Below are 6203 nucleotides of genomic sequence, written 5' to 3'. Positions count from 1 at the left end.
ATTTTCCTTTGTAAAAATCCAAGTTTTTCCCTTTAATAGAAAAACTAAAATTAATTCTTAAAAAAAAGGAAATTAAAAAAAAATGTGTGACCAAAATGAAACTTACTAAAGTTGGGTGACTAAACGAGTTTATGTAACGGAAAATTAATGGCGAGTGACTAAAATGATAAAAATATGTAACGATAGTGTACATATTGCAAACATTTAATTTCCAGTGCCCAATGAAAATTTATGAAAATTGGGTGACCAACTATGAATTTACCCTTAAAATAAACAAATACTTTTCATTTGAGTGAACCTACCAAGCAAGTTCCTCTATTATAATGACCGGAATAAATTAGCCCCTCTACTATTAAATAGATCAATTTAGTTTTTACACTATTAAAAAGAATCATAAAGTCCAAATTTCAACAAAGTTAACATTTATTGTTTAAGAAATGTCATTTACTAGTCAATAGAGTTTTATTTTAAAATTTTTTTATGATTTTATCGATGAAATATTTGGAGTTGAAATATAAATAAAAATAAAAATTTTCATGTCATTTTTAAAACAATAAATATTAGCTTTGTTACAATTTAATTTTATTTAAATTTTTTTAATAGTACATGAGTTGAATTGATTCATTTAATAATAGAGAGGTTATCTAATTTTTTTTCTCGAAATAAAAAGAATTATGTCAACAGAATTAATAATAAATTTGTTGAAACAAAATCTTGAATTATATAATTTTAGGTTCAATACCTCAATAACTTTTACCCCATCTCCTCCTTACCTTCTCAATAATAAAAAAAAAAGTACGTGGGAATTGAAACCTTGTGAAAGGAAGAAATTTTTGTAATGCTTCTTCTATGTTTAATAAGTGTTTCCGTGATGAGCCCAAATCTGAAGTTTTTTTTCGTACAAGATTCTTCTCCACATAGTTGGGTCAAAGAGAATAAAATCTCACAAAGATTATATTTTAATTATTTTCTATTGCGACAGTAATTGCCTTATGTGGGTCGTGTGTATCATCTGGAAGGAACTTCTTGTGCTGCCACCGTATCACAAACCAAAAAAACCTTTACAACATCAGATGCCCAAAAACATAAGAACCTAAACCCATTCTCCACCAAGTCATTTCACAACCGCAGATATTAAGGAATTTCATGTACTACTCTCTGCTTTGTTGTCACTATTTTATTTCTTAACTTCACATATTCTGATATCCACTCAATGTAATCCCACTTCCCCCCTTTTTGACTAAAATAGTTATGTATTAGTATTTGAGTTAATCAACTTGATCAGTCTTATTTTACCATGCTAACTTAATTTGAATTTTTTTTAACAAAATCGAGTGGAATTGTTCGAGATCAATTAAAAAATTAAACATGACAAATTAAAATCTTAATACAATATAACTAATTCAATGTTAGAGCACATATATTTGAAATCATATATATTTGAAAACTTTTTCAAAGTAAAATAAGAGAAAAAATAAAATATTTTTGTATGATAAACTTAAATAGTTAATTTACTTATTTACGTCCAAAAATTATTATTTTAAATTCTTTTCAAATATATTCTTTAGAATTTTTATAATCTTTTAAAAATATAAAGTTTGAAATTTTTATAATATTTTGAACTCTAAAAATTATTTTAATTTTTTTGAAAATTATTTTAAATTTTTTTGTAATTTTAATTGAGAAACTAATTTGCTTACTTTCAAAATTGACAGAGACAAAAAGGTATTTACACCAATATGTTATTTGAGTCATTTGAATTGTAAAATTCAACTCGACTCGAACTCAAAACTCAAATTACATATTTGCGTTGACTCGAAAAAATTGAATAACTTAATTTAATTAACTCAAAATTCATTTTTTTAAAATTTTCGAGTCAAATTGAATTTAATCACTCCTAAAAATAGTTAACTTTAATTAAATCAATTGCTACAATTAGATAATGTCAATTTCAATTATTATATTCATCAAGCATTAGGTGTCATGGACACTTCCCATAGGATTTGCAATAATGTAAGTTTAAGCGTTTAGATGATAAAAGTGTAATTATATCTTTTAATTTCTTTGATGATGGTATAAATTGTAATCATACAATTACATAATTAAAAATAAAAATAAAAACAAGTTCGAAAGCTATTATGCTAATACTCTGCGTAAATCCTTCATTCTTAGCTTTTTATAAGTATGTTTCGACATCACAAAATAACTGGAAAAAAATATAATTATTAGAGTAGTAATTACAAAAAATTTTACATGGCTAACATAATGTAATTGGATTGTAATTCTTTATGTTATGTTTGGTATTATAAATTGTAATTGCAAAATTACATAATTTTAAATTCTAAAAAAGAATATTAATGATTATGATAACTCTTTTATTTAGAGTTGTTTTAGTATAATTTTTTACAATATTTTAGGAGATAATTTTAGTATTTAGATTAGTTCTTGGTGCATTTGATAGTTTTTTGGATTAATTGTATTTTATTTGAATTTTGTTTGATTTTTATCATTTTTAGATTTTGTTAGGGTTTACTTCTTATTTTCCTTTTTATATTGTAGGTTTCAAATGAAGAGTAAAAGATTGGGAGCCTAGGTTTCAGATGAAGAGTAAAAGATTGGGAGCCTAGCATAAAAAGTAGTGAAGAGAAATCTTTCGCTCCACTGGATTTAATCTAGTTGAGTGGAGCAGGCTTTTTAATTTAGAAATTGACAGCAAGCAGTCCACTCCACTGTAATTTTTGCGTCTGATAGAACAACGCAATTAAAACCCTAAAAATAATAAATGACATGATTTAAGAATAAAAAAAAGGAGGAAAAGAGGAATAAATCAAATTGGAGGCTAAGGAACAATTCTCACACACGAAGGGAAACTTCAAGCTTGCAAAGACAAGAAGAAAAAGAGATTTGAAGCACTCAGCATTAGTTCGATAATTATTTCTCTCTAGGTTATTTCTTTTACTTCTTATCAATGCAAGTTTGTTTTAAATCTTTCTTGTGTGGTTTTCTCAAATCATTATGAACTAAATTATATTTTCTTGGAACAATGATAGATCATATTTGTTAGTTAATTAATTATTTTATCTTCAATTGTTGTGATTTGTGTTAATTATTTATTTAGTCTTGTGCTTATGTAATATGTTTTCCTGATTACCAAGACGTATTAATTTGATAATCTTAATTTGTCTTGGAAGAGAAAAATAAGGTTAAGATCTTAACTAAATAGATTACAATTAACTTTAATAGCGTTGATGAGCAAGTTAATTTGCGGCTAGGATAGGAATATATCTAGTCTCTACTCAACCCAATAGGTTTTGTAGTGTCATTGTCCAACTTGCCAAGCATAGAATTATAACTAGTGAGGAAAGGGGATTAACTTAGTTAGGTACTAGAAGGGTCTAGTTAATGTTATTAAATACTAGATTAGTAATTACATAGGTTGAACAATTGAACAAGAGAAAATTGATTAACCAAAATAGGTGAAGTTAGAGTTCCAAAATCTTAAAATTGATTGAGAAACTTATAGATTTTCATTGTTTTAGTTCAGCAGAATTTCATAATCTCCTTAGTTTATTTTTAGTAGTAATTGTAATTTATTTTCTTGATCTGAATTAAACAAAAATTGAATAGTTGGTACTTAACAAGTTAAAATTTATTTCTTAGGAGAAAGGTATCTTCTTATTACTTCATTAGATGATTTGACACATGCATTTTTTTTGAACTTTCATTCATAAAATTATAAAAAAAATATAAACAACCAAAAAAACCTAAAACCAAATGATCAAATATAATACGTCAATCCAAAAACAATACATTACTAATAAAGTTAATATGAAAAATAAGCATCCCATGCATTTTTTTTCTTCTAATTACTCTAGTATTCCATACTTGTTAGGTTATTGTAACACCCCTTACCTATGTCAGATGACGGGACAGGGTACGAGGCATTACCGGACTTAAACATAAACATTCATAAAAAATCGGGTCATAAAATTTTATCCAATTTAAAACTATTCATACATATACATATTGTCCTTTATACGAGCCTACGAGGCCCAAAACATACATTGGGGGTGGTTCAGGACTAAATCGAGAACTTTCAGAACTTTTACAACACTTAGAAAAATTTTCATACTTTGGAGAGTCACACGTCCGTGTGGGTAGGCCGTGTGATCAACACGCCCATGTGGCTTGGGACACGCACGTGCCTTCAGCCTATGTAACTCTCTGTTTATGACGTCATGTTCAAAATAAGGTCACACGGCCAAGGCACATGCCCATGTGGGCAAACCATGTGTCACACACGGCCTAGACACACACCAGTGTGTCTACCCGTGTGGACAAATACAAGGCTATTTTTTTAGCCATTTTGCCACCGTCACTTGTACACATTCACACAACATCACATGACACAATTCATGGCAGATAAATGCCTTCAAAACAACTACCATCAAGCAATAACATATCATTTTCACACCATCATTTAGTATGCATTATAACATCATGCCTTACCAATTCACTTCATGCTAAATTCACATTCAGAAGGTACTAACATATGAATAAACTCATATATCAAGCAAATATAAACCATATCACAAAACATTGGCATATGCACATGCATAATTATATGGGCTTACAACCAATTAGCCAATATAAGCCAATTTGCTTGGCTACAAATTACATCCAACCTTTAGCCATCACAAGCTAATACATTTAGCCAAATCATAATGACTCATACACCAAATAACCAAGTCCCTATACATGCCATAAACTCAAAGGGGTTTGCATTCACTTATACCCAACATGATAGCTTGATAGTGTGATAGTATCTCCGGTGATCTCCAACTCGAGCTAGCATACACCTCTATAAACTATGGGAAAAGAAGTGGAGTAAACTACAAAGCTTAGTAAGTTAGCATGTAAATAATAAGCAACGTTAATCATACAATATCATACACATAACATAATGTAAAATTTATCACAATATCATCAAGTATCATAGAGATTTTGGAACAATTACGGATAATTGTGATATTTACTGTTCATGACAAAACTATCCACTTGAGTCAAAGTCACTAAATTATTTATATCTTGAGCTACAGAATTCTAAATTAAGATCTGCTTGATTTTTCCAAAACTAGACTCAAATATATTTCTACCATAAAATTTCCAGAATTTATGGATTAGCCAATAAGTACAGTTAACTCTTCAAATTCATCCCTATCCTACTATTTGACAGTTTCGACCTTTCTTCATTAAAAATTAATTCTCTTAGTACGGGATTTGAATGATGTTCCTGTTTGTTTCTCTTAAAAATAGACTTATTAAGAATTTATACATATAAATTTAAACCCCCAAGTATTTTTATACAATTTTTAATGGTTTTCCAAAGTCAGAACAGGGGAACCCGAAATCCTTCTAACCTTGTCTCATAAAATTTACAATATGTCATAATTTACAATCCCATTGCTTACACCATTTCTTCTGTGGAAAACTAGACTCAATAAAACTTAATTTCATATTTTATTCAACCTCTAATTCGATTCCACAATTTTTGGTAATTTTTCAATCTTATACTACAGCTGCTGTCTAAAACTGTTTTAATGCTAACTATACTCTTTCATAATCATTTTTAAATAGGCATTTATGCCGATCCATTTCTCCTTTCATATTCATTAGGCCACAAGATAAAGGGATAAACATATCATGTCTGAATTTAATTTGGCCTAAAAGCCTCACACATGATCATCAATCAAATTTACCACATATTTATACATCACAAGTATAGACCTATAATCACAAGGTCGTCACAAAACCATTCTCAGAGGTATGACTTACTCATTTACATTCTTACCAAATGTCCAATATACATCGAGTTCATTACACATGAATTTTTCGTACATACCTGTACCCTTTCAACATGATCATACATTTTCACATCTTTGATATAATCCTTGAATTACCCGTAAAACCACTTGGAATACTAAAGGATACTTGGGGAAACTCATACACATAGTAAGATGCCAATGCCATATCCCAGATATGGTCTTACATGGGATGTCATATTGATGCCAATGCCATGTCCCAGACATGGTCTTACATAGGATCTCATATCGATGCCAATGTCATGTCCCAGCCATGGTCTTACATGGGATCTCATATAACCCTAATGTCATGACATTTGTATCCTAGCTATTCCTAAGGTT

This window comes from Gossypium hirsutum, chromosome A08 (assembly GCF_007990345.1).
Source record: "Gossypium hirsutum isolate 1008001.06 chromosome A08, Gossypium_hirsutum_v2.1, whole genome shotgun sequence".
In the NCBI taxonomy this organism is placed as follows: Eukaryota; Viridiplantae; Streptophyta; class Magnoliopsida; order Malvales; family Malvaceae; genus Gossypium; species Gossypium hirsutum.
This window is presented reverse-complemented; position numbering follows the sequence as displayed.